Source organism: Mustela nivalis (genome assembly GCF_964662115.1).
Source record: "Mustela nivalis genome assembly, chromosome: 5".
NCBI lineage: Eukaryota > Metazoa > Chordata > Mammalia > Carnivora > Mustelidae > Mustela > Mustela nivalis.
In genome coordinates, this window is record NC_139024.1 from 120,943,128 (window position 1) to 120,964,090 (window position 20,963).

The window sequence follows — 20,963 nt, forward strand, 5'->3', positions numbered from 1 at the left end:
GGGTTGGTAGAAACTCAACACCTACACATGTGAGTGTTTGTGTGGGGTGTGGTGTCAGAGGGTAGACTGGAGGTGCATAAAGATATATAATTGGATGAGAGAGGAGAGGACCCCACACAGAAATAAACAAATATCCCAACATGGAATCAAGGTCAGGGGCATAAAGTTGTCATGCAGTCATCATGCACTTGGCACCCACTTCATGCACTCTATGGCATACACTAAGGAACAAGCAGGCTGAAGAGTTGGAGAAGCCAGTTTGCTGAGATCCAGACTCGCTGTAGGAGATGTGCATCTCATTGTCAGCTCACTGCTACTGACCTCAAAGCGACCCTGCACATCAGTGAGGATCTTGGTATCATTTTCATCTGGCACAAACGTGATGGCCATGCCGTTGGGGCCAAGTTGGCCTGCTCAGGCCACCTGGAAGGAGGCAGAGGTTAGCCCTGGGAAGAGCCCATGGTAGAAAGACACCCAAAAGAAGGGGTGAGGATGTAAGGTGAGAAGACAGAAAATCGGGGGTGGTAGCGGCACTAGTATGCTCTGTGGGTGTGGATCTGACCCCATGCATGTAGGTGTGGGAAGCCTCAGGCATGTGGTAGTTGGAGACAATGGTCATCTGCTCAGTGTCCATGCCTCGGTGAAATAGGTTGGTAGCTGCAAGAATTCCTTGTGGAAGATCTTTAAATGGCTGATATGAAGAAAGTCCTCATGAGAAAGGATATTAGAAAAATGTTGACAGTCCCTTCTCTCAACAGTCTGATTTCCTCCCAAGGACAGAAAACATCCTTCATCTCTGACTCATCACTCCTCCTGGGGCATCCCTCGGTGGATAAGGGCTGGGAGTTCCCCACCAGGAGCTGGGCCACCACAATGCAATGCTGCACAGACTTCGCAGAGGTCTCTGCCTGTGTGTGGAGAAAAGGGGGATATGGGTCCATGTGTGTTGGGGAGAGAGAATATGCACGAGAATGGGAGGGTTCAGTAAGTACACTCCTCTCCATGAGTCCCTCTAAGCTTCTCTTACTCCCTGATACATGCTTCCTTTCCTGCTCTCCATATAGCTTACTCTTTCCTCCTTTCCTTTGGTTGTGATTTTCTTGAGCAGGTTGGCCTCTGAGAAGATACAGTACCGAAATCTGGCAGGCATATTAGGAGGCAGGAATGAGGTATTCCATGAAAAAGCGCTAAATATTGGAAGTAGGGTCTGGAAAGTCCACGATCAATATTCCTGCTTAGGAAGCAAACCTAAGACCTACCCTAATTCTGGGAAGTAGTTTTACTTGATCGATAGTCTACATAGTCGATAAGCTGACAGAATGTTTCTCCTCAGGGCATGATACGAGAAGAAATAAATTCAAGAACGCTAACAGGGCCAATGTAGGTTAGGATTGTCAAGAATTAAAAACCCTTCATGGTTTTTATATTTTAGGTTTGCTTTGTTTATTGGGATTTACGTTTACTGACTATCTGACCGTGACAGCCATGGAATGGAAGAGCAGCCCCCACCTTGCTCGTGCTCAGCCCCTTGCATCCATCAGACACATCACCAGTTTGGCCAAAAATTTAGTCAATCCTCATTGTTCCCATATTCTGTATTTGCAAATTCTCCTAGTTGCTAAAAATTGTTTTAACCCCACGATCAATATGCACGGGACTTTCATCATCATTCAGGGACATGCACAGAGCAACAAACACATTTAGTCACCTGATATGCATGTTCCCAGCTGAGGTGAAACATTTTTATAGAACTTGGAAATGTGCTTCTCAAACTTAAAAAGTTGCAAAGACACTCTGGTGTCTTTACTTTATCTAATGCAACCCAAAGTATAAAGCTAGGATAATCAGAAGAAAATTGTCAAAGAGATGAAAAAGGAGACCAGCGTACAAAATGAGGAGTTTAGAATTAATCTCAACTATATGTGGATCCTGGATTGTTGACACAAGCAGGACTCTAGGACAGAGGAGAAAGGATGGAGTTTTCAATAAAAAGTGAATTGACTACTAGCTATTCATGAAGGAAAACCCTAGATTTGAACCTTTTCTTCACAGCATATACATGCAAAAACAAACCAATTAAAATCCATAAAATTTCAGAAACGTTTACAAGAAACATTTTATGATTCTGATTTAAGAAAGAACTTGTTATGCAGAACATGGAAGATGCTTGCAATGGAGAAAAAAATTCATTTGTTATTAGCTTAAAATTGCAAGCTGCTGTTCACAAAAGACATTATTAAGAAAGTGAAAAGACAAGGCACAAATGAGGAGAAATTCTTTGCCTCACATGTTAGCACCAAACACCAGTCCACAGGACATGCAAGCACCACTCTGGTCAGTGAGCATCAGACAGACTACTTACAGAATAAATGCCCTGAAGCTTCCCATTTGCCACACTCGAGTGGCAGCCAGAAGGCATGGGAACATTTGAAGAGCTCAGTCCGTAAGTGGTCCATGGAGGATTGTCTCCCAAGGGACAGAGTACAGTGAACGCTGGGAAAGGAGATAAATGGGAAAGGGACAAAGAAGAAATCTAAAAGATAAACATGCATATGAAAATGTGCTTTCTCTCCTTCACTGAGAAAAATGCAAATTATCACCCTAATGACAACATGAATGCACCTGACAACATACTATGTGTTCGAGTCTGTCACAAAGGACCATGCATTGTATGATTCCAGTTTTAGCAAATGTCCGTAAAAGGCAAATCGACAGAGACAGAAGGTAGATGAGTGGTTGCCTAGGGCTGGGGAGAAGCGATGGGAGAAGAGGTGGAGTGGCACAAGGTTTCTTTTAGGGCTGATGAAAATGTTCTGAAGTTTGTTATAGTGATAGTTGCACAACTCTGTGAATATACTGAAAACAACTGAACTGTACCCTTAAATCAGTGAATGATACGTGAATAAGATCTCGGTAAAGCTGTAATAAAAAACCTGTAGTGAGAGAGTGTGCTGAATCCACGGGAAGCTCGAAGTTGCGCTGACTGACTGAGAAGAGCTGTCAGGGCAGATGGAGAAGAAGGAAGCATCTGTGATCCGTCTCCGCCTGGACAGCAGGTGCACTGGGGATCTGTCTGATGTGACTGTCGTGGAAACATAGGGTCTACTGAAGGCTTGCAGCTTGCAGGGGGAAGGCTTGGAGGGTAAACTGCTGTTCATTTCAGTCATTTTCAGCCTGGCCCCAGACATGAGGCTGTCATCTCCCTCCCCAAGTCTGTTGTGGAGAGCTAGCGGAAGTCCCTACAGCAGTTTGAACACAGCTTGTGGAAGCTAAGGTGAGCAAGTAGGACGCTGTCTTCCAAACATCAGGAATGAATGTTCTGATGGCCGCTTGCGGGTTTTGGTCAAGGGGGCGATGCAGCGAAGATGCAGGCCAGAGTGCTTGCAAACTCACCGCCAATAGGACAAGCCCTTACTCCTATGGTTGAAGCAACTTCAAGAGTATATAAACATCTGGGGGCTTCACTCCTCTTCATTTCCCCTTTTTTTTTGCATTTTGGGAGGCAAGCATATAAGCAGTAGAGCATGGAAAAGCAAACATAGATATAGGGACATTTAGAAAGCTACCCTTGCCCAGGGAAAGGTGCAGACTCATAAATGACCTGAGAGGTTCTTAAGTTGGCACCTTTCGTGGATTCCTGGGACAGAGACTACGTACACAACAGAATGACCAAACACAAAGAGCAAAAAATAGGAACAAAAAAAGCTCTGCAGACTCCAGGGGAGGGGAGGATCTAACTTCTAGGATTATTAATTATTACCAAGTATTATTACCAACTATTACCAGGATTGAAATGTCCAGTTTTCCAAAAAATGCACAAGCCTACAAAGAATCAGGAAAATATGACTTTTGAAAGAAAAAATATCAATGGTAGAACCGTCTGAGGAAGAAGAGAAGGCAAACCTGCTAGAGAAAGACATTAAGGCAACAGTCTTACAGATGTTCCAGCGGAAGTCAGGTGATTAGGATCTCTCTATCTGTTCTCTCCTGATAAACAAGAAACAGAAATAATCAAAAGATAAGGATAGATGATGATGATAGATAGATAGATAGATGATATATAACATAAGAGGCTACCACCCTTCTGTAAAAATATCAACAAATAAACAACACAAGTTGATGACTGTGGCTCTGGGAAAGCTCTGGACTATCCTGAGGAAACAGCAGAACCATATGGAGCACAAAACCCAAGAATGGCTGCACAGAAAAGCACAGGAAGCATTTCACCTGTGTCATCCATCCTTCAGTCTGGAGCAGCTCAGAGCAAGGAAGATGCCCTTAGAGGGATTTCACCTGCAGGGAAAAGAGAACAGGAGGATTCCAGCCATCCTGCTCACCTGTGGAATCTGCATCTGTGCAACCAAAGACTCCCACAGTCTCCACCAATGCTGAACCCCCGGATGGATCTGTGGGAGCAGGAGCCCCCAGAGTCCTGCCGCTTCATCTCCTTCCCAGCGCTGGAGCTCTCACTGTGGTGAGACCTGCCCCCAGTGGTCCAAGTCCCTGCTGTGCTCCACTCTCCAGGATTAGGATCCCACATAACCTCACCATCTACAAGGGCTGGAGATGCAGCTGCACTGGGCTCTACCACTTGTTCCACATTTGGAGGTTTGAGCAAACAATACTAGGGTCATGCAACTGATGTTCTACATCCCTTTCTTTGAGTCCTGATGGGGGCTTTGATGCAACATCAGTCCTGTTGCTCTGCGTACACCTCATGTGTACTAAACTGGGGCTTTGACCTGTCATCCTGGGGCCATGTTGCTGCTGTTCTGTGTCCTGTCCACTGGGTCTTGAGTCACAGCTTTGACACACCATCAACAGGGTCAGACTGCTAATGCCCTATGCCCCACCTAAGGGACCTAAGTGGGGACTTTGCTCCACCATCACTGAGGCATCCTGCTTCTGTGCCATGCCCCTGGGTCCCAGCCACTGCTGTCCCCTCTCATCCCCTGGCCCCCGTCACAGCTTGAGTCACTACTGAAGCCACAGAGAATCTGGTTCTATGAGTGATGTGCAGAGGCCCAGACCTCAGGCACTGGTGCCATTGCCACAGAAATTGCTCCTGTGTCCAGGCTCCAAGTGCTCAGTTAGGTCTGTGCACCTCTAAGCCTGAGACCCCAGTTCCACTGACAATGTGAGGTCCAGCACGCCAGACCTACTACTAAAAGGATCCCTTGACTACAAATTCTCCCCACAAGCAAGAAGAGGACCCTAGCAGCCTTTGCTACTGAGGATACCCAGCAGCCCTAGCCTCCACTGCCATCATAGACGGGGCAACAAAGGAGACCCTAAGGTCTTTGCAGATCTTGACCTCAGCTGATGGAGGTGCACAGAGACAAAACCATCGCTCCTTTCCCAGAACTGGAAATGCTGCACCCACCCAGACAATGTTCCTGTACCACCTTCACATGAAAGCCTTTCCTCACATTCCATTCAGAAGGCAGTCTGAAAAGGCTGGGATAGGTGACTAACCCTGCAATGCATAGACATCAACACAAAGCCAGGAAACACTGAACACCAAGCAGGTATGATGCTCCCAAAGGAACACAATCATTTTCTGGCACTGACCACAAGGAAATGGAGATCTGTGTTTCCTGAAAAGGAATTGAAAATAATTATTTCAATGAGGCTCAGCAAGATTGAAGAGATTAACACAGATACTTTAGTGGTCATAAGAATGGGGTTGGTATATTTGAAGTGTTCAAAGAAAAACCTGCTAACCAAGAATATTGACTCAGCAAAGCTGTCCTTAAGATTGAAGGAGGGATCCTGGGCTCTGGTTTTTGCCTCCATCCGAAAGGATAAATACCCAACTTTTGTAGTGACATGGATGGGACTGGAAGAGATTATGCTGAGTGAAATAAGTCAAGCAGAGAGTCAATTATCATATGGTTTCACTTATTTGTGGAGCATAACAAATATCATAGAGGACAAGGGGTGTTAGAGAGGAGAAGGGGGTTGGGGTAAATTGGAAGGGGAGGTGAACCATGAGAGACTATGGACTCTGAAAAACAATCTGAGGGGTTTGAAGTGGCGGGGGAGGGGAGGTTGGGGTACCAGGTGGTGGTTATTATAGAGGGCACGGATTGCATGGAGCACTGGGTGTGGTGAAAAAATAATGAATACTGTTATGCTGAAAATAAGTAAATTAATTAAAAAAAAATTGAAGGAGAGATAAAGACTCTCCCAACAAAATCTGAGGGAGTTGATCTCCACTAGACCTGCCTTATAAAAAAAATGCTAAATGGAGTTCTTCAAATGGAAATGAAAAGACACCAATTAATGAAGTGAAAACACATGTGCCACTTCCTAATGGTGCACGGGAGAAGAATGAGGTACAAAGAAGTCAATTATAAGAGAGAGGGAGCAGGGGATGACAGCTGAAAGGACTGTGGCCCCGAACAACTCCTCAGTCCTGTATCTATTAGATACAAGATAACAGCCACCAAAGGAGAAGAAGAAAGTTACACATTAGTCAAGGTCTTGTAGGTAAACAAGAAGGAATGTGAGTCATACAATGATCATAAGTCTTGTTTTTTAAATTTAAACGTTATGTTATTTTTTCAGTGTTCCAAGATTCATTGTTTATGCTTCACACCCAGTGCTCCATGCAATACATGCTCTTCTTAATACTCACTACCAGGCTCAGCCAACCCTCCACGCCCCTCCCCTCCGAAACCCTCAGTTTGTTTCTCAGAGTCCATAGTCTCTCATGGTTCGTCTCCCCTTCCAATTTCCCCCAACTCACTTCTCTCCTTCTCCCAATGTCCTCCGTGTTATTTCTTATGCTCCACAAGTAACTGAAACCATATGACAACCAATTCTCTCTGCTTGACTTACTTTACTCAACATAATATCCTCTAGTCCTGTCCATGTTGATACAAAAGTTGGGTATTCATCCTTTCTGATAGAGCCATAATACTCCATCGTATATATGGACCATATCTTCTTTATCCATTTGTCAGTTGAAGGGCATCTTGGCTCTTTCCACAGTTTGGCAACTGTGGCCATTGCTGCTATGAACATTGGGGTATGGATGGCCCTTCTTTTCACTGCATCTGTATCTTCGGGATAAATACCCAGTAGTGCAATTGCAGGATCATAGGGTGGCTCTACTTTTAATTTCCTAAGGAATCTCCACATTGTTTTCCAAAGTGACTGCACCAACTTGCATTCCCACCAACAGTGTAAGAAGGTTCCCCTTTCTCCACATCCTCTCCAACACATATTGTTTCCTGTCTTGTTAATTAGGGCCATTTTAACTGGTGTAAAGTGGTATCTCACTGTGGTTTTGATTTGAATCTCTCTGGTGGATAATGATCATGAACATTTTTTCATGTGTCTGTTAGCTATTTGTATGTGTTCTCTGGAGAAGTGCCTGTACATGTCTTCTGCCCATTTTTTGATGTGATTATCAGGTTTTTGGGTGTTGAGTTTGAGGAGTTCTTTATAGATTTTGGATATCAGCCCTTTGTAGTGTCACTTGAGAGTATCTTCTCCCACTCCCAACCATTGTTTGGTTGACTATTTCCTTTGCTGTGGAGAAGGTTTTGATCTTGATGAAGTCCCAAAAGTTCATTTTTGCTTTTATTGCCTTTGCCTTTGGAGACATGTCTTGAAACTAGTTGCTGTGGCCAATGTTGAAGAGGTTACTGCCTATGTTCTCCTCTAGGATTTTGGTAGATTCCTGCCTCACATTGAGGTCTTTTATCCATTTCGAGTTTACCTTTGTGTATGGTATAAAAGAATGGTTCAGTTTCATTCTTCTATACATAGCTGTCCAATTTTCCCAGCACCATTTACTGAAGATACTTTTTTTCCCACTTGATATTTATTCCTGCTTCATTGAAGATTAGTTGATCATAGAGTTGCAGGTCCATATGTGGGCTCTGTACTCTGTTCCACTGGTCTATGTGTCTGTTTTTGTGCCAGTACCATGCTGTCTTGGTGATCACAGCTTTGTAGTAAAACTTGAAATCAGGCACCACGATGCCCCCAGTTTTGTTTTTCTTTTTTAATATTTCCTTAGCAATTTGGGGTCTCTTCTAGATCCATAAAAATTTTAGGATTGTTTATTCTAGGACTCTGAAAGATGCCAGTGGAATTTTGATCAGGATGGCATAAAAGTATAGATTGCTCCAGGCAGTATAGACATTTTAACAATGTTTATTTTTCTGACCCATGAGCATGGAATGCTTTTGCATCTTTTTGTGTCTGCTTCAATTTCTTTCATGAATGTTCTGTAGTTCCCTGAGTACAGATCCCTTATTTCTTTGGTTAGGTTTATTCCCAAGTAGCTTATGTTGTTCAACATAGTACTAGAAGTCCTAGCAACAGCAATCAGACAATGAAAGGAAATAAAATGTATTCAAATTGGCAAAGAAGAAGTCAAACTCTCTCTCTTTGCAGATGACATGATCCTTTAGTGGAAAACCCAAAAGACTCCACCTCCAAACTACTAGAACTCATACAGCAATTTTGTAATGTGGCAGGATACAAAATCAATGTACAGAAATCAGTTGCTTTCTTATACACTAGCAATGAAAATATAGAAAGGGAAATGAGAGAATCGATTCCATTTACTATAGCAACAAGAACGATAACAGGAACTTTAATCATTTTTAATGCTTTTATTTGTTTTATTTTCAGTGGTTATGTTCTTACTTACAATGATATGCTTATACTACTGTATCCTTATTAATCAAGTTGAGGGAATCCTATTGACTTCCTGTTTTGACTGGTGGGGATTTATTGATTTTGGAACACTTACCTCCTCTCCTCCACTCTTCCCACTATAGATATATTGCTAAGTTAAGTGATCAGAACCCAGTACTTCTATGAATACACTCATTACTGTATACTTTAACATTTTTCTAGGTGCTCTTTTTTTTTTTGCCCAAATTCCATCCATTCCTCTAAATGTTCTACCATATTTTGTGTTCTAGTTGTCTTCCTCCCCTCTATTCCTTGAGGGCCTTGGAGTTGACTTGAGGTCCTGTATTCCTTTGCTCTTAACTGCTGGCCTGACTCTTCCCCAGACCTGTTATTTAGCTGCCAGTTGGGAACACTCCTTCACCATTTTTTTTTTTTTCAGGTTGAATCTACCAAATCAGGTTACCATAACTTTCTTTTTCATGATTAGCTTATTATTTTGTTGGAGCATATGGTCAAGTAGAATTAGAAAAGATTGGTCTGATGAGAATTTATTTGAATTCATGCATTTACAAAAATATCTGTATTTTACCTCATACTTGCCAGAGAATTTTGCAGAGTGGAGAATTAATTGCCGATAATCATTTTCTCTCATATTTTTGAAGGTTTTGGTCTGCTGTCCTCTAGCATACAGGGTTACCAAGAGAAACTTGATGTTATTCTTATTCTTTGGTTGATAACCTGTATTTTCTCATTTGTGTTATTCAAATTTGGTGTTACAGAATTTCTAATAATGTTCCCTACATCTTTTTGTTTTGTCTTTCTTTCAGAAAGTATGTTAGACATTCAGTGGGGGATTTTCAATATAAAAAAATTGTGTTCTGGGATGCCTGGGTAGCTCAGTTGGTTAAGCATCTGCCTTCAGGTCAGGTCATTATCCCAGGGTCCTGGGATGGAGTCCCACATGGGGCTCCTTGATTAGCAGGGAGTCTGCTTCTCTCTCTCCCTCTGCCCCTCCCTCTGCTTGTGAGCCTGCTCTCTCTATTTGACAAACAAACAAACAAAATAAATAAGTAAACTTGTGTTTCAATTTCTGGAAAATTCTCTAATGTTATTTCTCTGATAATTTTCGTCTTCCATTTCTTCTTTTTCACTTCTGAAACTCCTATCAGCAGGGAAAACCAGTGTCTAATTCTTGTTTTACAGATGCTAAATCTCTCAACCATCTCTGAGGATTTTATGGATGGCCTCAGAGATCAGCTCTTCTCTGAAACCCCTCTGTTTCTTAGAGAAGAGACCCTCTGGAGAATAGGAATGTAGGTTTCTAGGATTTTACATCTGGGGTGTGGAAGGCAATGGAGGACATAGCATTTTACATACAAACTTTTAACCAAAGCCTTGTGTCAGGCCTGTCTTTCAACTCTACCCTATTCTGTGTCTGTTATCTTCAGGATTGAGCATCTTCAGGATTTGATGGAGGAAATTGGCATTCTTCTTTTTTGTATTCTTTCTATGAGTGATGGGATCTATGTTTCCATCTTCATTAATCAACTGCCAGAATCTTCCGACTGCCTTCTTTCTACTGGACTTTTTTATTGGGGGTGGGGTGGGGGGGTGGAATTTTTGTTGCTTTTGTCCACACTCTTTTCAGCCATTTCTTTTATTCCTTTACTAAAAATTTGGTGTAATCTCATATTTATATCATATTCTAAGCTATGATCCCATACTATGTTACTTATTTTGTTGCTCAAATTGTTCCAGCTCTGGTTACCAAAAGCTCTTTTATGTTTTCTTGTGGGTCCAAGACCAGGAACTGGATGTGCTACTGGGGTATCATTGTTTCTAGGCCCTCCCTGCAGACCAAGCTAGGTAATACATGTATCATACAAACCCATGTAGACACACATGTCTATACTTGTTTTTGTATCTATTTGTATTTATATGAAGTTACATTTGAGTTCATACTGAAGCTCCTGATTCTAATCTAGTACTACCGCTTCATTCAACGTGAGATCTTTTTAACATTTTATTTTATTTGTTAAAGATTTATTTATTTATTTTAGAGAGAGACAGAGAGCACGAAGTGGGAGGGGCAGCGGGAGAAAGAAAGAGAAAATCTCCGGGAGACTCCCTGCTGGGCTTGGAGCTGATTGTGAAACTTTATCTCATGACCCTGAGAAGATGACCTGAGCTAAAATCAAGAGTCAGATACTTAACCAAAGGAGCCACCCAGGCACTCCTATATTAAAAATTACAATTTTTCTAATTTTGAAACTTATTGAGTCCATTAATCCATTCTACTCAAAGTTCCTCTAAATTCTAAATAAACACCAAAATTATTACTAATTAGCAGTTTAAAATTAATCATAAATCTATTTTATTACATTGTAGACTTATTAACATGTTTCCTTTTTTTTTAAAGATTTTATTTATTTATTTGACACAGAGAGAGAGATCACAAGTAGGCAGAGAGGCAGGCAGAGAGAGAGAGAGAGAGAGAGAGAAGGAAACAGGCTCTCCCAGGACCCTTAGATCCTGACCTGAGCCAAAGGCAGAGGCTTTAAGCCACTGAGCCACCCAGGCGCCCAATATGTTTTCTTTGTTATGAGCATTTGTTATGAGTATTTGAGCACAAAAATAAATGCCCAATTTGGGGACTTGGAGACTTGGAGCATGTTGACTTTTTTAGAATTATCACAGAAATTTATTGTTTACAGTTGGTTGTATTGAGTGAAACACATGTTCTTAGCCTCTTCCTTTAAGCAAGAAATATTGCAACCACAGGTTTCAAATCTTCCTGCTTGTGGAAGAATTACATGCCAATAATATTCTTTTGACTCTACAAAGAACATTGGCTTGCATTTGTACCTTCTAGAACACAGAGATGTTGATTACATTGGCCAACCATCTGGGTTTGCCAGGAACTGAGAGTTTTCCTGGGATGTGGGACTTTCAGTGCTAAAACTGGGAAATTCCTGAGCAAACAGGGAAGAGTTTGTTTAAATATAGTTTGCTTTAATATTAACATCCAGAAAGCAATTATTAGACAATCAAGTACAGTTATAGATTTTTTGGATGTTAGAGGTTACTTTTATAGGGCAGAGCAATGCTCTTTGAAGGCCAGGTGTTTTAGGAGATGGATTTGTCAGAAATTACATTTGTAAGTTCAATTTTGTGTCACAAAACTAAATCTGCTTTTCTGCAACTGAAGAGGAAGAGAGAATATTTTTTTTTTCTTATCATTTGAAAAATTTTCTTAGTGGGAATTCAAAGAACCTATAGTTTTCCAGGCCAAGTGCTGGAATTGCATTAATAAACATTAAGGGAAAAAAGGCTGGTCTGAGAGGGTCAGTCAGACAATAGAGAAAAAAAAGGGTGCAGGCAACACTTTGCACCAACATTACCCCTCACTTACATCCAGTTGGTGATGTATGTAATTGATTCAATGGTAATTCCTTGACAAACAAGGAATGACTAATTATTATTTTGTTTCTGAGATTATAACTTATTTTTTGAGCTGGCTTAATAATGCCTTTGCCATGATCACAGCATAGCAATAGTGGCAAATATTGCTATAGAGCATATTACAATAACTCTTCAAATTGTATTTTAATTGAAAATCATTGATTTGTGTCCATCCTAGACACAATAGTGAGGAAATTCTCTCATGGTGAAATGATTGCTTCTCAGAAGTTTGAAGGAAAAAGAAAAACCAGGTATGAGAGAGAGCTGAAGGAAGTAAACGTGGGCACAGTAGTTTCATCGTCTATCCAGAAGTACATGGGAATGGCACAGTGCCTCAGCGTTCTGATGAGCTGTTATTTAGTTTTATGTGATATTCTGTGTTTTTTAAAAAGATTTATTTATTTGAGAGAGAGAGATCAGGGGGAGGGGCAGAGGGAGAGAATCTCCAGACTCCCTGCTGAGTGTGAAGCTCAAAGAGGCGCTCTATCTCATAACCCATGAGATCACAACTTGAGACAAACTCAGAAGTTGGACACTCAACAATCTGACTCACCCAGGCACTTCATGTGATACTGTGTTTACTTTCTCATTATTCTAGCCTTTAATAAAGCCTTGGCAAATTTTCAGTTTATTTTTTCTTTTTCTTTCTATGCTTTTGGTTATTAATGGTGGTCAGTATAAGGCAATAACGTGGTAGCAGGAATGCTCAAGAGGAATTTTGAGGTAAGAGCTGGGGCTCCCCTCCCAAGAGGAGATTGTTTTCTCTTTTTATAAATAATTTTTAAAATGATTTTTATTATGTTATGTTAGTCACAATACAGTACATGATTAGTTTTTGATGTAGTGTTCCATGATTCACTGTTTGTGTATAATACCCAGGGCTCCATGCAATTCATTCCCTCCTTAATATCCATTACCAGGACAACACATTCCCCCCAACCCCACCCTCAGTTTGATTTCTGGAGTCCATAGTCTCTCATGGTTCATCTCCCACTCTCAATCCTGCCCCACCTTCATTTTTCCCTTCCTTCTCCTAATGTCCTCCATGCTATTCTTTATGTTCCATATATGAATGATATAAGTAATATAGCTGTATTTCTCTGTTGATTTATTTCACTTAGCATAATCTCCTCCAGTTCCATCCATGTTGATGCAAATGATGGGTATTCATCCTTTCTGATGGCTGAGTAATTGCCCATTATATATATACACCACATATGTTTTGAGTTATTTTCTTTTTTTTATATTTTCAGTGTTCCAAGATTCTTTGTTTATGCACCATACCCAGTGCTCCATGCAATAAATACCCTCTTTGATACCCACCACCAGCCCCCCACCCCCCTTCCTTCCAAAACCCTCAGTTTGTTTCTCAGAGTCCACAGTCTCTCGTGGTTCATCTCCCCCTCTGTTTTCCCCCAATTGCTTTTCCTTTACTTCTCCTAATGTCCTCCATGTTATTCCTTATGCTCCATAAATAAGTGAAAACATATGATAACTGACTTTCTCTGCTTCACTTATTTCACTCAGCATAATCTCCTTCAGTCCCATCCATGTTGATACAAAAGGTGGGTATTCATCCTTTCTGATGGAAGCGTAATATTCCATTGTATATATGAACCATATCTTTCTTTTTATAATTTTTTATTTATTTATGTGACAGAGAGAGACACACACACAGCAAGTGTCTGTTCATGTCTTCCTTCCACTTTTTAACATGATTATCTATTTTTTGAGTGTTGAGTTTGAGGAGTTCTTTCAAGATACATCTCCAAAGGCAAAAGAAACAGTCAATAAAACTAAGAGGCACGCCATAGAATGGGAGAAGATATTTGCAAATAACACTACAGAGAAAGGGCTGATATCCATGATCTGTAAAGAACTCCTCAAACAACACTCAAAAAAACAGGTAATCATGTCAAAAAATGGGCAGAAGACATGTACAGACACTTCTCCAAAGAAGACATACAAATAGCTAACAGGCACATGAAAACATGCTCATTATCATTATTCATCAGGGAGGTTCAAATCAAAACCACAGTGAGATATCACATTATACCAGCTAGAATAGCCAAAATCAACAAGACAAGAAACAAGTGTTGGAGAGGATGTGGAGAAAGGGGAATCCTCTTACAATGTTGGTAGGAATGCAAGTTGGTGCAGCTACTTTGGGAAACAGCATGGAGATTCCTTAAGAAATTAACAAAAGACCTACCCTATGGCCCTGCATTTGCACTACTAGGTATTTATCCCAAAGATACAGATGTAGTGAAAAGAAGGGACATCCATATACCAATGTTCATGGCAGAAATGGCCGCAGTCATTAAACTGTGGAAAGAACCAAGATGTCCTTCAACAGACGAATGGATAAAGAAGATATGGTCCATATATCTCCAATGGAGTATTATCAGAAAGGATGAATACTCAACTTCTGTATCCGCATGGATGGGACTGGAGGAGATTATGGTGAGTGAGATAAGTGAAGGAGAGAGAGAGTCAATTATATGGTTTCACTTACTTGTGGAGCATTAGGAAAAACACGGAAGACATTGAGAGAAGGAGAAGAGAAGGGAGCTGGGGGAAATCAGAGGGCGAAATGAAACATGAGAGCCTGTGGACACTGAGAAACAAACTGAGGGTTTTGGAGAGGTGGGGGTGGGTATTAAGAAGGGCACATATTGCAAGGAACACTGGGTGGTGATGCCTAAAAAATAAATTTTGGAACACTGAATGAATAAAATTAAATTAAAAAAAAAAAAAAGCTCAACGTCACTTGGCATCAGGGAAATACAAATCAAAACCACAATGAGACAACCCACCAGTCAGAATGGCTACAATGAAGAAGTCTGGAAATGAGCGCTGTTGGCAAGGTTGCAGAGAATGTGGAACCCCCCACACTGTTCGTGGGAATGCAAGCTTCTGCTGTCACTCTGGAAAGCAGTATGGAGGTTTCTGAAAAAGTTGAAAATAGAGCTGCCCTACAATCCAGCAATTGCACTGCTAGGTATTTAGTTTAAAGATACAACTAGAGTGATCCGAAGGGGCAAGTGCACCCCAATGCTTATAGCAGCAATGTCCACAATAGCCAGACAATGGGAAGAGCCCAGATGTCTATCAGCAGATGAATGGAAAAGAATATGTGGTGTATATATAGATATATACCATGGATATAACTAGAGAGTATTATGCTAAGTGAAATAAATTAATCAGAGAAAGAGATCATATGATCTCACTCGTATGTGGAATTTAAGAAACAAAACAGATTGGAAACATCTGTAGTGCCCATATCTATAACATCAATCTGTCTAAAACCAGACAATGCCAGATTTTTAGGAACTCACATTCTAAGCCACCGGCTCCAATGACTAGAACTTTACATGTATCTAACAAAAGCTGGAGAGATTCAGTGTTCGAAATCAGGGTGTGTGAAGGGTCCAGATCGTTCGAGGAACTTCTCTACATGGTTCCAGCAACCTTCCCAGTCTCCAGTGTCCCCCACACCCACCATCCACAGTCATTTTCTCAACCAGCAGCTCCTCTAGTCTCCTTCTTTTCTTCTCTGGCCCCTCGCCTTCTGCTATATTGTTTTCTCCACATGTGGGTTTTCTGTGAGCCTGGTTACATAGCCCCCTATGTGAGCTTAGTCACAAACCCCCTACCCATCTTCCTACCTAGTCTTGCCTGTCCTTTATTCAGTCTCATGAGTTACTAACACTGGTGAAGTTATCATAGAGATTTTGTCCATGTTTAGGAATGCATCAAAAGAATAGGTCTTCTGGTATCAGGAAGAGTGACTGGCATTCCCGAGGTCAAAGGAGAATGAAGAGTAACAGCAGCACTCTCAAAATCTACAAATGGAGGGCGCCTGGGTGGCTCAGTGGTTTAAAAGCCTTTGCCTTTGGCTCAGGCCATGATCCCAGGGTCCTGGGATCAAGTCCCGCATCAGACTCTCTGCTCAGTGGGGAGCCTGATTCCTCCTCTCTCTCTCTCTCTCTCTCTCTGCCTGCCTCTCTGCCTACTTGTGATTTCTGTCAAATAAATAAATAAAATCTTTAAAAAAAAAGTGATGCAACATGGGGACTTAAGTGGGTAGGAGAAGAATCAATGAAACAAGATGGGATTGGGAGGGAGACAAACCATAGTGACTCTTAATCTCACAAAACAAACTGAGGGTTGCTGGGGAGAAGGGGGTTGGTAGAAGGGGGGTGGGTTTATGGACATTGGGGAGGGTATGTGCTTTGGTGAGTGCTGTGAAGTGTGTAAACCTGGCGATTCACAGACCTGTACCCCTGGGGATAAAAATATATGTTTATAATAAATAAAAAATTAAAAAAAATTAAAAAAAAAGATCTACAAATGGAGCTGTACATCTACTCTGGCCATATATGATCACATTTTCAGGGTGAGTGCCACATCTTGTCCTAAGAGCAAGCTAAACAGCTCCTCTTCCTGAGATTCTTCTCTGTTGGTTTCTCAGGACTTGATCCATACCTAGAATAAGTATATGAGAATATACTACAATTAATCCATAATCTCAGTGGTATGTAAAAGCTGATCATCTGATCAAAATCAACAGCCTTTCCATGTGAGAAGAGTAAAGCATACAAGGCATTGGGTGAGCAACACACAAAATACAGGCAATTCTGTTGCCTTGACTGATTCTAGTCATGGAACACTCTCAATACCATCTTTTTTTCTGGAAGAGTACTGTCGGTCTGCTCCTTCTGACTGGTGTGAAGTCCAGTGGTTTTCAAGTTCATCACACGTTGGCATGTAAGTTGGATCAGGTGGCAAAAAGGGTAATTTCAAAGCCAGTTTTCCAGGGAAAGGTGGACAGAAGAAGAGGGGATGTGTGGGTCACTAAAGGAGAGATTATTCATCTTCTCCACCCGAGGGGCCGCATCCCAGCTGTCTGGACAATAGTACGGGGAGACAGCTCCCCCACAACACACACACTGAAACCCACACTGCCACCAGGGCCGCTACCTCCCCTGCTGGCACTGCAGACACCACCCAGATGTGGCCAGGTCTTCCTTCTCTTGGTCCTCCTCTCTCTCTTCCTCCTTAGCCTGTCACCACGCAGCCAGCTATTCTGGAGGGAGGAAGGCAGGTAGGGTATGAAGGGGACAAGCAGAATCCTCATGGAGGGATATGGTCACTGACTCAAATATTTTGTAAGTATTCTACTTGTGATTTCCTTTGGCCCCTTTGTTAAGAGTGTTTAATTTCTACCAATTTGTGAATTTTCCAGTTTTCCTTTTGTTGTTGATTTCTAACTGCATCCCATTGTGGTTGGATAGTTTGTGTGATATCTCTCTTTTTGATTCTGTTGAGTCTTAATTTGTGGTCTGACATGTGGTGCATCCTGGGAATGGTTCTATGTACCCTGGAGAAGAACGTGTATTCTGTTATTTGTGGGTAGAGTGTTCTGTATAACGGTGTCAGATCTAGTTGGCTTTTATGTTTCTCAAGCCCTCTGTTTCCTTAATTTTCTTCTGCTTAGTTGCTCTATCCAATTTTGAGAATGGGTTATTGAATTCTCCAACTATTATTGTGGGTCTCTCTACTTCTGCATTTCATTCTATGAAGCTTAGCTTCATAGATTTTGTTGATCTGTTATTAAATGCTACTCGCTTATAATTGTTACATCTTCATGTCCTATTGACGCTTGTGTTCACATATACTGTTCTTTTTGTCTCTTCCAAAATCTTTAAAAAGATTTTATTTATTTATTTGACAGACAGAGATCACAAGTAGGCAGAGAGGCAGGCAGAGAGAGAGGAGGAAGCAGGCTCTGTGCTGAGCAGAGAGCCCAATGTGGGTCTCAATCCCAGGATGCTGGGATCATGACCTGAGCTGAATGCAGAGGCTTTAACCCACTGAACCACCTATGCGCCCCCTCAATTTTTTTGATTTTAAGTCTATTTTGATTGATATTAGTAGAAATTCTCCAGTTTACTTTTGGTTATTTTGTGCACAGAATACTTTTTCCCATCCCTTCACTGTCAAACTATTTGTGTTTTTTGATAAAGTGAGTCTCTTAACTAACATATAGTTGGATCATCTCTCTGTCACTATTTTTCCCAGCTCTATGCTTTGATTGGAGTATATTTATGTTCATATCTTTCTTGAAATTGGATGAGTTTTCAGCCATTATTTCTTCAAACAATCTCTCTTACCATTTTCTTTCTCTTCTTTCTGCAACTCCCACAATGCCTATGTTGGTCCCCTTTATGTTATGTCAGTGCTCGAGTAGGCTCTCTTCTCTTTTCTTCAGTTGTGTTCATTTTGTTCCTCAGACTTGATCATTTCAATGATCCTACCTCCAAGTTTAGTGGTTCTTTCTTCTCCTTGCTGAAATCTGCTCGTGAACACCTCTAGTAAAACTCATTTGAGTTGTTGTGCATATCAGCACTGGAATTTCCTTTAAGTTTTTCCTTATGTTTTGTGTCTCTTTGTAAATACTTTATTTTACCCATATCTAATTTTCTTGACTTCTTTAATGCTCAGAGCACGATACAGACAGTTGATTTAAAGTCCTTGTCTAGTAAGTCCACCATCTCATCTTCCAAAAGAACACTTCCCGCTTTTTTTTTTTTTAACTTGGAATGGGTCATGTTGTCCTGTTTCTTTGTACACTTTGTGTTTTGTTGTTTTTGAAAATGGGTCATATCAATCTTATGATGTGGTAACTCTGAAAATCAGATTCTCCCATCAACATGTTTGTTGTTTATATTTCCATATTGTTCTAGGCTGTGTGCCAGAAATCAGCCTTAGGTATACACATCAGCTCTCCTCATGTCATTTTTGAGCCTATACTTTTTCCTGAACATGTGTGTGCTTTCTACATCCCCATTTCTTCCAGCCCCTCCCCCGTGCCCCCACCTCAGTGCTGTTCAGTGAGAATCTGAGAGCAGAGTGGTGATACCTCTTTGTGGTCACAGGGCTGAGGACAGAAGACCTGAGCTCTTTTATTCCTGCTCACTCATTACCTCCCCAGTGTGTCCCTGACCTAGGACACTAGCATAGGGCCCTACATAAAGGGGCAATGAATGTCTGGTCAGGTTTGGCTTGTGAAGTGTTCCCCAAAAATCTATACTGATATTGATGTTTCCTCCCCACTGAGTGCCCAGGGACTCTGGCTTTAGGGAACAGAGAGGTCTCCAAAGCCAGAATTGTTGATTCCCAGATCTGCAGGCAGCCCCACAATTATGCTGGATGCTCCAATAAACACACTGCCATTTCCATGGAGATAACTTTGGATACGAATTCCTGTCACTTGTTCCTACTGCTGTCTCTCATGCTAGAGGCTGGGATACTGGCTCTTTTCTCAGTGATGTCAATGCCAGAATCTTCAGTGCTGACCACCTCAGGTCCCACTCACTGTCCGCTACCCTTAATAGCTAGACAGAAGCTCTGCTTCTCAGATCTCATTTCGACTCTGATGGCTGATCCAGGGATTTGAGGGTGGCTCACCACGTGCTCCAAAGGGCCCCAAGCCCTGCAGCTGAGTCAATGACCTACAACATAACTAAAGCCCCTTCCCGAGCCCAAAACATCTCAGAGATATCTGGTGGTTAGATGCTACCTGTCTATACTGCCCATGTGTTTGGAATATGAGTGCAGGAGGTACTCTTCATATTCCTGGTTCCTTTTTTAGGCAACCAAGACCAATAGGTACATACTAAACTCACATAGGAACTCATGCAGGTACATACACATACCACACAGACACACACACACACACACACAGCTTCATAAAGAACTCCCCATGTGAAACGCCTATAAACTTTCCTCTTACCAGCTCCAAGCCCAACTTGAAGGAATTCTGATCACAGCATTCATTCATTCATTCATTCATTCATTCATTCATTCCTCTAGGTATATTCCGTGAATGCCTCTGGACCAATCTCTGTGTTAGGCCTGGTAATCATTTAATGCCAGAGACACAGCACATATTGTCCTAGTGCTTCCCATCTCACAGGAAAGACAGACAATAAATAAAATGTAATAATAGTAGTACATTAGATATTGCTGTTACCTAGTGCTAGATAACAAAAAATCTCCAAATAATACAACCACCTTTTATTTTATCTCATTGTGTGAGTCAGCTAGGTCCAATAGCAGCTCTTCTGCTCTGTGTGACATGGGGTGGGACTACAGTCATCTGGAGATCTGAATGGTTTAGAATATTCTAGAATATGTTTTCTCTCAATGGGGAGTGTACTGAGGTTGTTAAATGTTGCTTGCTGCCATTATGGCCTGTTGGTGCCATCTGGTGTTAATCCAAGTCTTGAAGGCTAACAAGCTCAGGGAGGAAAGAGAAACCAGTAGAAGGCCATCTGGTGCCAAATATTGCTTTGTGTGCTCTTCTTTTTTTGGACCTCTTCAGTTGTCCAAACTCAGCTTTGCCTTTCTCTGAAGGTGGATAACACCCTCACTATTTTCTCTCTCACTTCTTTTCTCAGCCTCTGCTGGTCTTCCCTGCCCCACATGATCCCTCAGCATCATCACCTTGGTCTGCTTCCACCAACTACAAGACAGGAGCAGGAAAGGACCCTGGGACCAAGAACACTCTGGAGCAGAAACGCAAAGCTTTCCCTCCTCTCAAGCTCCAACCTGTCCATCCAAGGAGCACAGGGCATCCCTGAAGGACAGGTCCTATTACTTCTTCCTCGAGGTCAGGCAATGGTCACAAAAAAAGCACCTTCTCTCCCTACGTGTCTTGATCCCCACTTGCATAACCACCTGTCCACCAGGGCTGTGGTCTGCTTGTTGGCCATGCTCAGCTACAGGCATAGACCCCACCTGTAGCTCAGCCTCTTCCCTCCCCTCCCCTGAGCCAA

At 41.7% G+C, this 20,963-nt stretch overlaps 1 protein-coding gene and 1 long non-coding RNA gene across 2 annotated transcripts in view; one reads left to right on the forward strand and one right to left on the reverse strand.

The window, feature by feature from the left end:
• Window positions 1-20,963, forward strand: part of LOC309864159 (patr class I histocompatibility antigen, A-2 alpha chain-like) — a gene marked incomplete at both ends in the record, with an annotated part of 171,456 nt that overhangs the window by 66,616 nt on the left and 83,877 nt on the right. The gene's annotated exons all lie outside the window — the stretch shown is intronic.
• The window catches only part of LOC309865892, a 73,831-nt gene that overhangs the window by 41,524 nt on the left and 11,344 nt on the right, over window positions 1-20,963 (reverse strand). The gene's annotated exons all lie outside the window — the stretch shown is intronic.